The sequence below is a fragment of the Mastomys coucha genome, unplaced genomic scaffold (assembly GCF_008632895.1).
Source record: "Mastomys coucha isolate ucsf_1 unplaced genomic scaffold, UCSF_Mcou_1 pScaffold23, whole genome shotgun sequence".
Lineage (NCBI taxonomy): Eukaryota > Metazoa > Chordata > Mammalia > Rodentia > Muridae > Mastomys > Mastomys coucha.
Window position 1 is genome coordinate 9445933 of NW_022196906.1, and position 11478 is coordinate 9457410.

Sequence of the window (11478 nt, forward strand, 5' to 3'; positions counted from 1 at the left end):
AAAAGAAGAAGAAGAAAAAAAGAAGTCTAAAGATTCCAGGAATTTCCAAGTGCTATCATCTGAGGCAGGCAAGCAAGGCCCTAACTCAGGGGCCTTGAGAGACAGTTATGGAACAGCAGCCGCCTGAATAGAACTAAAGGTGTGGGTTAGGCTGGAAGGGGCCTAGAAGGGTACAACGCTCGCACCTGAGTTCAGATCCCTACCATCCACATCAGCTGGGTGGGAAGGCAACTCAGGTCTGTAACCTCAGCTTTGGGGAATGAGACGTGTAAATCCCTCAAGCTTGCTGGCCTGCCAGCCTAGCTCAATAGAGGAACTCGGGATTCAGTGAGAGACTCTGTCCCAAAAAGGAATATGTAGAGTAATGAAGTAGCACAAAAGGCTTCAACCTCTGGCTTCTCATGCATACACTAGCACATATGTATATATGTGTACACATATGCAAAATGTGGACAAAGGGAAATGTCCTCCGACCCCCGTCTATCTGTCTTGGGTGAAATATCACTCTTTCCCTGTCTTGGGCATCAGGATCAACATTTCTGGTTCTTGGGGGTTTTGAGCTGAAACTTAACAAGAGCAGCTCAGGCCTCTGAACTAAGTAACACTACTGGCTTTTGGTTGGCAGACCTCCTTAATTGCATAAGCCAATACTAAGTTTCCTCTTATTGTGCCTATATATTTATTGGTTCCCTTTCCTAAAGGAACTCTGATTAATACAATCACATCAATGAAAATACCTAAGCTTAATTGATGAATGGGTAAAAGGCTGCTGTGTTTGTATTGTGTAGTTGTTTTCTGTAGTTTGAAATATTTCTTGTAGTGGTAGCAGGAAACCTTGTGACTAGTGGGAAAGCCACAAGACTCCCCATCAGCTGCTGGGGAGGGGAGACTCTCTGACCTGTCCAGCTGCCTGCATGTCTGCAAACCCTGCCTGCAGCTCCAGCAATGCTCCTTGCTGGAGTTGTCACCCAGTCTGGAGTGGGCTTTGCATGATGCAGCTGCCAAGTCACCCCTGCTTCTTTAAGTAACTCCAGTGCATTCATTGGATGCCCAGCTGGACTTGGGGGGTAGAATCAATTCTTTTGTCTGTCCTCTGTTGGCCATTCTTGGATGAACAGACGTTTCTTCATACCTACTCAGGAAAATCCACATATTAGTTTTTAACCAGAAGAGCCGAATACAAGTAACAAGAGGAACTGATAGGCAGCTTGGGCATGAGAGGCCACTGGCAGGCGTTCACTGACGTAATATCTTATGTGCACCATTGCATTAGTCTTTCATACGTGCTTTACTTAACCCATGCTTACAGAGAAGGCCTCACTCCAGACCACAGGTCAGTAAGTTGAGGCCAGCATTCCTAGCAGGCCAACTTCATCATCAGGCTTCTCTTTGGTAACTGGAGTCTCTGTTATAATGAAAGCAAATACTGTAGATTGTAATTAAAATGTCTATATTCTATAACCAGAAAGATTGACTGGACAACTGACTGAAGAGCAACAGTCTGTGCCTCTGAAGGAGGTTCTTCTAGGCAGCACTGGCTGTGCAGGCCATCCCTAGCTTTACACTCCAGTGTGAGGCTCTGGCGGTGCCTCAGAGATCATTCAAGAGCACTGAAGAGTCTGATGTGTCATAAGCTACACCCTTGCTTTATTTTCTGCTGGGCTTCTCCATTGGGTTTTCTGGAGTGTGGCATGCCTTCATTAGTTTGGAAGGGGCCAGATATCAGATTGAGGGAGAGGAAATAGGGCTGGTCTGTATTTATGTGTCTTGAATCTGTGGTGTTCCAAAAGCAAAGAGTCATGAGGGTATGGAAGTAAGAGATCAGGTCACTCTGGCCCACTGCATTTCCTGGACAGAACCAGGTTAAGGGACCCGTATCTTCATCAAGCTGTCTCTGCTTTATTCACTGCTCTCTGAGGCTCCGTTCTGAGGGCCAAAAGCCAACTTTGGAGATGTCAGTGCAGAACATACAACATGAGGCCATGCTTTCCAGAGGCAGTCTGCCAATGCATGGCTAGTGACCAGCTGAAATTGGCAGCTGAAGCCACTCATTCCTCCTCCAGCCAAAAACAGAGTAACTGGCATTTGGAGGCGGTTCGTCCACTGCTACGGGTTGGATGGCTCACAAATTGACTCTCCAACAGGTACTCACCATACACCTAAAGTGACGTGCTCTCTTTGAAGACCTGAAACCTCTCTCTAGAGTAAGGCTAAGCCTCAGAAGGTCACAGAATGCCAGATCACGCAGGCTTTCCATCGTCCCATTATTAATCTCATCTAAACCAGATAAATGTTTTGCTCTTGACACCCAGACTACTCAGGGCAAAACCCTCTTCCTCTTTGAGATTCAAATTGCTGGCATTTTCTTTGTTCCAGGAACCCTGCTGCAACTTTCTGCCTGCCACCATGGCCCTTTGCAGAAAAGGGAAGCACAGAGAAGGAAAGTGGTTCTTTAAAGGACACACAGAGAGGGAGCATATCTCAGGCCACCTCTGAAGTCTCAGAGTATGGCCGGCCACATGCTCAACTTTTCTCTCATGAGGGGTTTTGGGAGCAATTATTTGAGTATCTGTATCTCTATTTTCTTTCCAAATGCATTACAAATTCCATGAGGGGAGGGATCACAGCTAACCACTGGATTTCTGTAGCACTCATTCATGCATTTGGGAAACACTTATTGAGCAGGTATGTGAACCAGAGATCACACTAAGCATTTACCAACCTGAATACACAGAACCAGAGCCACTAGCCTACCCTGTGGAAGTGCTTGATCCCATCCCAGGGAGGTCATTGACGTACCACAGAATTACAAGGGCTGACCTACATGACCTATGGCATTCTTAGTCAGTTAATCAATCACACACTAATAACATATTTTATATGCACATATATCTGATTTGAAACATAACTAACAAACATGCTCTCTCCCCCCCAAAAAAGTAAAACTTAAATTAATCCAAACAAGGTTGTGATATATATATATATATATATATATATATATATATATATATATATATATATCCTGTGCATAGAACCTTTGTTTCTGGCTTTTGACTCAGAGTTCCCAAATACCTTGGGATGTTTTAGAGTGGTTGGAATATCTTTTGCTGTAGAGGTAACTCCGGCAGACCTTAAGCTGGCCACTTAATAGAATAGGGGCGATTCAGTAGAAACAGCAAACCTTGGTTTGAAGCCTGAAGCTATCAGCCTCTCTCACCAAGCTCTGGGGATGTGCCGGGATGGAGACTGAAGGGTAACTGATTGGTCCTGTTGTTGCATGGAGGCGTCATTCCATAGAATCCTCTAGACATGGGGTTTGCAGGGTTCCAGGGTTGGTGAGTATGTGGTGGTGTTGAGAGTCTGGTGTACCCAGAAGGCATGGGGTACCCCATGGCCTTACCATGAGCCTTTCTCATTTGCCGCTTTGGACGTGGCTCCTCTATCACAAGTGGGTTGCTGTAAGTGAGGTGTCTCCCTAGGTTCTGTGCATTGTGACTGAACAGCCAGCCATTAGAAGCTTGGGGACCTTGTGGCCTGGGACTGATACCTGAAGTGGGGCAGTTGGGTGGGGCTCAGTCTGAACTTCTGGGAGTTGATACTAACTACCCATCCTATTTTTAGGACATCCTATTTTAGACTTAGAGGGTTGGTCGCTGGTCTATCAGAGCAGTCTTAAGAGACTTGAGGAAGCCATACACTTCTTACCCACAGTGAAATATTGCATCAGGAGATATAACTGACAGAAGAATATTCTGTCAAAAATATGTAGCAAGCTCAAAAATGGATACGAGTTCACGTTTGAAAACTGTCTTCAGATCAAAGTAAGAGACAGATAGGTGTTAAGGGTTTTTATGCTGAGTTTCTGTCTGGATTATTTCAGAGGCCTCTTGACTCACATTCCCAAGAGCTCTGCCCCAGCGCTAAGCTCTCAGAGCTATGAGGTTTTAACACGGCAAACCGGACAAAGCTCAGCAGTGACTCGCAATTGCTTTCCCATTAAATCCTAGTCTCTCATCTGGGCTGTAATGATTGACATGATCTGTCTCCTAGCTCACTGAACTGGTGTTGTACTGATGATGGTGATAAGGATGGTGATGACGGACAGGTGGCCTGTAGTGAGCTTCCCCTAAGCATCTTACATGTCTTCTTTAATCTTCATGACAAGCCTATGCCACCTCCTTTCTAATCAACATAGCAGCACCGGGAGCCCTTTTTCTACCTGAGCCTTGCACTGGCTGGTCACAGACACTTGTCTTCAGCCCCATGACAACCAGATCCTTCTCATCTCTCCGTAGCAATGTCACCTTTTTGGGTGGCTGTCCTTGACCGGTAGATTTGACCCTTCCCTCCAATCATGAAGTTCCAGGCTGGGACTGACTTCCTGCTGCTGAGAACTCACAGAGGCCTTTCATGGCCAGGTCTATGTTTTGCTACCGTGGTCTCTCTCTGCAAATGGAACACGTTGCAGGATCTGTGACCGTGGTTCTCCTGCCATACTCACTGCAGTATTGCCAGCCAGTTGTGTGTATGCAGTTGCTCGGCATGCATTTGGTGAGATGCGTCTGAGGAGTGCGTATCTTAATACATGCTATGTCTTTTGAAAGCTCTGACATTTCTTCTTAAGTAATGATCACCTGCCTGTGCCAACAGCTGTCATTTAACAGGCCTGCTTTCTAAGGGGTTGCTAAGATGTGTGCCCCAGTGATAAGAAAAGCTGGCTTGGTGTGATTGCTTGCATATAGACAAACATGGTTGCTCCCATGAAACATTAGAATCACAGAGTTAACAGGAGAGGGTCTTGGCCCATAATCCTCACTGTAACTTCAATGGTCTTACTTGTTTGCCCAGCAGCTTCTTCAAGGTTCTAGGGTCTGGAAACCTTCAGATGACTGCTCTTGCTGCTGCATTGGCTGCTCTTGCCTCCCATCCCCGCCAGGTAAAAGTCTCCTTGTGCTTTAATTTGAGATATAGACTCACATCTGAGGTCCCCTATGACTTTGGTCAGATAAAATGAATGGCTCTTCTCTAGATTCCCAAGTCTCGAGGTGCAGTATGTAAATACATATGGAAATGCAGTCCTGTGGTGTTAGTGGTGTGGACTCTACAGTAAGCTGCCCAGGTCTGCTTATGACCAGCCATGCGTGGTAGTTATGTTTTTCATTACTATAACCTGATGAGGACGACTTCAGGGAGGAGGAATGTATGCTGGCTCAGGGTTTGAGGGAATCCAGTCATGGCAGGAATCATGAGACTCCATGGCGGTCAGACCCTGAAGGTGCTCACGTCTTAGAAGACCAGAAGCATGGCTGCTGTGGCCTTTATGTCCTCCAGGGAGTTCCACGTGCAGTCAGTCTCCAGTCTGCCACCAGCTGGGGACCATGAGCTCAAACCTGTAACCCTAAAACACCATGGAGTGTATATTGACTTCTCCAAGATTTAGAATCTTCCCCTGAGAGTGAAGATAATCAAAACTGTGTGAGTTGGATCTAGCTGTTCTGGTAAATACTATGTACTGAGAGGCTTGTAGCAAAGGTCACTGTTTCTATAAGCAACAGAAGCCCCTTTCTCAGTTGTGTAGGCTGAGTTCAAACTCAAGGCAGGTTCTGCGGAGTGCTGAGGCCTGCTTCCTTGGCCTTCAGATACTGACTGTAGACTAGCAGTTCTGGGAGAATCAATCCTTCAGGCCTTAAGCACCAGATTGGGACTACTGAGGCATCTAGCTTCATGGACTAGACAGCTTCTGGACTCAGCAGTTTTAGTGTGTAGGCGGCCATTAGTGAGCTACCTAGTCTATGCTGTGTAAGCCAATCCACTTAATCCCACATCAAACTGTGTTCATCCTGCCTTTTCCCTGTAACAGTGGTTCTCAACCTTCCTAATGCTGCAACTTGTTAACACAGTTCCCAATAATGAAAGCATTTCTTTGCTGCATCACAACTATAATTTTGCTACTGTTATGAATCATAATGCAAATATCTGGATGTAAAATATCTGATATATGACCCCCAAAGGGATCATAGCCCACAGGCTAAGAACCACTGCTCTGTAGGGTCCTGATTAAATATGGACAACGATGACTTTGCAAGCCCTAATGAACCATCACCTTTCCAAGGCCCCACCTCTTTATATCACCATCTTTTGAATTAGGATTCAACCTATGGATTTAGGGAGACACTAGTCTAGACTGTGTGAACTGGGTTTATCATGACGACTTGTGAGAAGGGTCTGAAGAGCTGGTGCATGCAAAGTTCAAGATCAGTCCCTGGCATGGTGAGGCCTGGTGCTACTTTCTTGACAGGCTATGTGTTTCCGACAGTGGAAAGTGCTGGCCTCACTGTAACCCAGATCCTTGTGGTGCCTGTCCCACAATGGCCCACAGCAGGTGCTTATTTGAAAGAATGGATGTCCCAGCTGGGGAAACTGAGGCTCAGAGAAGGCAGGGGTTGGTCCCTGGCCCTAGGGTCAGTGTTCCTAGGTTTGCAGTTAAATTGTGACATGAGCCACCTTGAAGGTGTCTTTTGTTTGTTTGTTTTGTTTTTTGTTTTCAAGACAGGGTTTCTCTGTATTGCCCTGGCTGTCCTGGAACTCACTCTGTAGACCAGGCTGGCTTCACCTGCCTCTGCTTCCCAAGCATTGAGATAAAAGGTGTGTGCCACCACTGCCTGGCTCTGAAGGTATCTTTAAGCTTATTTTCTGTGTAGCCTTTCATGACAACTTGGAGAGGGAGAGTTTTCAGTTACACAACATTAAAAAATGTACATTTAAGAGTAAAGTTTTGAAATTATTGAGATTCAAGAGTGATAGGTGTTATTTTTTCACAAGTTTTGTAAAGTATGAGTGTATGCTGTGAAACAACTGAGACAAATAGTAAATAAACTAGAAAAATCTTTTTTTAAAAGATGGACACCGAGGGTAAGGCTTGCCTGTCTTTCCAATGTTTGCAGAATGTGTGGCATAAATTTTCATGTGAAATAACTTCTGAAGTATTTATTATCCTGGTGTGAGACAGAGGTGGAGCAGGGCTGCCGGGAAGAGGAGGAGCTTGAGGAGGTGAGGCAGAGTAGGGCTGTGGGGATGTGGGGTGTGGTCGTGGTGGGAGGGGGTGGGGGGTGGGGGGAGTGGTACGGGTGGAGGAGGAGGAGCTTGAGGAGGCGCAGCACTCTGACCGGGCTGGTGCTCTGGTTGAGGCTGGATTCTGAGGCTCAGGATGAGGAGTGAATTTGAGGGTGAGAGGTGATCTCCCAGGTTCTACGTGAGTTCTAAGCGAGTTAAAATGGTGCTTCAGGTCTCCTTCTAAAACTCTCTCCGTGGCCAGCACATGGTAGGGCTCACAAACCAAATTAGAGAATCCAGACAGCTGCCTGGTGTCATGCTTATACATGGTTGAAAAAACAGCAGCCAAAAGCCACAGCCTGGCATGGAGTGGCATGAGTGACAGCCAGCACAGCTCTCCATCTTGGAATGAGTCTCTAATCCAACAGTCACACGGAGCAAATAGACAAGAGCCCTTTAAAGCAGGACAAGGACTGAGGGAATTAATGTCGCCACCACCGTGTGCCTCACTTCCTCTAGCTCACAACCCTAGACACTGAACAGGGCAGGTGTGGGCAGGAATGAGAGATGGCCCCTAGTCTCTCTCCCATCTCCATTGCCAGCTATTCTTCAATGCAGGAGAAATGTAACAGGTGCATTAGAAATGCATCCTGGCACAATATAGCCTAGTTTGAGGATTAAAATATAGATTGTCAGCTGAGTATTTAGTGGCTTGTCTTAATATGCTTAAGTACAAACCAGAATTTAATGTGGAGGCTAAAGTACACATTTGCAATTTCACAAACAATCTGAAACTTCACTACGAGGTAGGGAGGGCGGGCAGAGGGAAAAAAGAGAAAGAAACATGGTTCTAAGCTATAGAGTATTTTCCCTTTATTTCTCCAAGTAGGGACCTCAAAAAATTCACAGCAGGGTTGGTTATGGAATTTTCTATTATTTGGCTTATTACTGCATTTTATATCTTACTGGAATAGGACAGAATTCTCACATTAAAATGAATCCTTTCTAGTGTACAATTTGGTGACACTTAGAACATGTGCAGTGCTATGTCATGGCCACCTTTGTCTCGTTATATAATAGTCACCATCGCAAAGCCCTGTGCCCCAAAGAGGTTAATCCCCCATGTCCCGGTCCAGCCACACTTTATAGTCACCAATCTGCTCCTCCTTCTCCCTTCCTCCCTCCCTCCCTGGCTGTTCCTTTCTTCTCTCCCTCTCCTGTCTCATTTTATTTCTGTCCCATGGTTCACATAGGTTCCTTCCTTGGTTCCTAGGCCATGTGTGTTTCTTGGGCTAAGTTCAGAAGTTGAAATGCTAGGAGTCACGATATTAGGTTGCTGCAGAATCAAGATGGATCTGGGAAGGAGAATCTTATTGAGGTTTTCCCTAAAGAGTCTTTTGGCCTCTTATGTTGTGGGTGTGTCAGCAGCATGATGGAGCTTAGATCTCTTCTCAGGATAATATTTCCAAAAAAGATAAAGCATGTGGACTGCAAAAAAGCCAATTATATTGAGATACAGTTATAAAATATTGATTCATACACTTCATTAACATGCTCAATAACATCATCCACTATGGATTTAATAATGCTATAAAGTACTGAGAGGCTTATATTATATTTCAAGATCTCTGTAACACTATGATGTAAAATGTATAGGTGATTTCTATAGTGGCAAAATCACAGGGATTGCTCATGATTCTGGCGTGCTGCCTGCCTTCATATGGAAAAGAGCATGGTGAAAGTCGACACAAGCAGAAATATTTCCACACGGATTCATCTGCAGACCCTGGGTGATAAGAGGTTTCTCTGAGATTGTGGCTGTTTCTAAGCTGCTTCAGCTATGGACCTGGACTGTCAAAGGACAGAGTCTAGAATCACCTAGGAGATAACCACTGGGCCTGCCTGTGAGGTGGGAGGCCACCCTACCGGAGGCCACACCACCTTATGGGCTGGGATCTCAGACTGACTAAAAGCAGAAAGCAGGGAGACCAGAAGCACAGCTCTCTCTTCCTGAGTTGATAAGACGTGACCAGTCATCTCATGCTCCTATCTTTTTGACCTCTCCACCATGATGGAATGACCCCTCAAAATTCAACCAGGATAAACACTTCCTTTCTTATCATTGCTTTTGTGGGGCATTTTGTCATAGCAGTGGGAAAAGCAATGGATCCAGAGAGCTTTGAGAGTCGGAGACCATCTCATGAGAAAAAAATTTTTTATACATATTAAATTCCATGTCTGCTGACCCCCTTATACCTGTCCATGGATTATTTCCAAGTCTATGGACTTCAGATTGGGAGCCTCACTGTTGTAGTACTAATAGTGAAGGTCAGTGTTCTACTTAGGGCTCTTCGGCTGTATCTAACAGGATCTGATTCTGGAGCCAGTTAGGCATGGCTAAAGATTTGGGCAGTCTTATCTGCATCCCACATCTGAGTGGCCGGCACTTCCATCCCTGTTCCTACATCTGAGTGACCTGGTGTGGGGCTACTGTCTATGATTCCAGACGGAATCTGAGGTGCTCTACCTTCCCTCTGCCAAGAAGCATGGATGGGAAGCAGATGGAGACTGAAGTCTGCTGTGTCTCAGGAGCGTAGTGACCGATGCTGATTTCCCCCTTGTATTTTCTACACATCTTGCTATCTTGTTACATTTCCTGTTCCAGGAAGCCACACAGTCACACTGACGGACTGCGGTAGACTCTGTGGCCACATAGTGATCTTGGGCAGACTAAACCTCTGCACTGCATTTTGACTTACAATGTTTCCATGTGCGACAGGTCTGTGAAGAGGTATGTCAAGGGGCATGTGACTTTTGTAGACACTATGGTATCCTAAGTCACTGTGATCTTAGGCCAATCAAAGCCCTATTTGCCATCTTCCTTGATTTCAGGGACATTTCTACTGCAGCCTTTTCCCCTGCCATTTCTTTCTAATCTTTGCAGTTCTAAAGCACACTTGCTTTCTCTGACTTAGCTCTTCCTCCACATCAGGTCAGTCTTTGACCTACAATGTGCTTAAATAAAATCCACCTCTGTAAACAAACAAGTGGTTACAACTCAAGCTGTCAAGTGTTTGGGCATAAAAAGAGACCAAGAAGGCAGCTGCCTCTCTCCAGGAGCTAAGAGTTTAGATGTTAAGGCTCCAGGAACACAGGAAGTACAGCTCTAGCCTAGCTCACACTCACCTGGGTGCCGACCTAGCTCACATCACCTGGGTGCTAACCTAGCTCATACTCACCTGGGTGCTAACCTAGGTACTGCAGCCAAGGAGAGTCAAGACTTTCTGGAAACAGTGTGGATTGGGTGGAGAAAGGAGCTGCTGTTGCAGAGTGTGAGGAGTCCCTGTGCTGTGACTATGTCCGTGGGGCAGCAGGGCTAACCCTTCTGTGATATCCTGGGAAGCTTCCCTTTTGTCCCATCCTTGTCTAAGCAACCTTGAGTAGGACTTTGTAGGAGCAGTTTCCTTACCCAGCCATTGGCTGTCCCATCAGATTGCCTCCCCAGATCTCATGACCTGTCAGTTCCAAGTCACTTCCTTTACTAAAAGCATCTCACAGGACTAGTTCTTTTCTTCCACAATTTATTTGCAAATTCATTTATTCACTTTCCTCACTGGTTTATGAGCGTCTCCCCGGAGGGAAATGACTATAATGATATTTTAGGATATCCCTGCATCCACAAAACTAAACAGCTAGCATGTACATATTCAGTTATAGGGCATGGGGTGATTGAGGAGGTAAGCACAGACTAGGAATTTTGTTACTGTGTTTGGATAAGAAAATTCACTTGGGGACAAAGACAGAGGTGACAGGAAACAGGTTTTGATGTTGGAATTTCCAGACCAAAAGGCACAGCTGGTAGATGAGTCACTGATGAATCTCCGAGGGCCATGGTAAATTAAGACAAATCAGAAAGGCTCCTTTTCAGTCTGGGACTTCAAAACAGTAGTGGACTATTTTCAGCCTATGGGAAGCGCATCACATGGACAGTTGCATTCTTTATGGGGTCAGAGGACTAGTGGTTTTAGGGTGGCCCTACTTTTCAAACAACCCTTGTGAAATCCTGGAAAGAGCCAAGGGAGCATGAAGACAGGGAAGCGAATGGCACTCTTGACACAGAAGCTTAGCATCTGCAGGGAGGGAGAAAACTAGGAAGAGATTAAGCCTCGAGCTGGGCCTGCTTGGCACAGGCTCGCAAACGCAGCCTCTGGAGGCAAGCCTGGGACATGAGGGGTGGGAATTGCTTCCGATCTCTTAGCTGATGATGTCCTCCAGGAGTTAGGACCAGTGAGCTTGAGGGGATGTGCCGAACAGTTCATTTGGGCTTCTTCTAGCCCTTTGCACAGATGAAAGCAGAGATCTTAAATTGTTTCTTTACAAGGGGTCTAACAGCTTTGTGAAAATCGTCAAGTGTACCCTTTGCTG

At 45.8% G+C, this 11478-nt stretch overlaps 1 pseudogene; it reads right to left on the reverse strand.

The window, feature by feature from the left end:
- LOC116072633 overlaps positions 1-4265 on the reverse strand; it is a 44419-nt pseudogene extending 40154 nt beyond the window's left edge.
- Positions 4266-11478: the final 7213 nt, after the last annotated feature.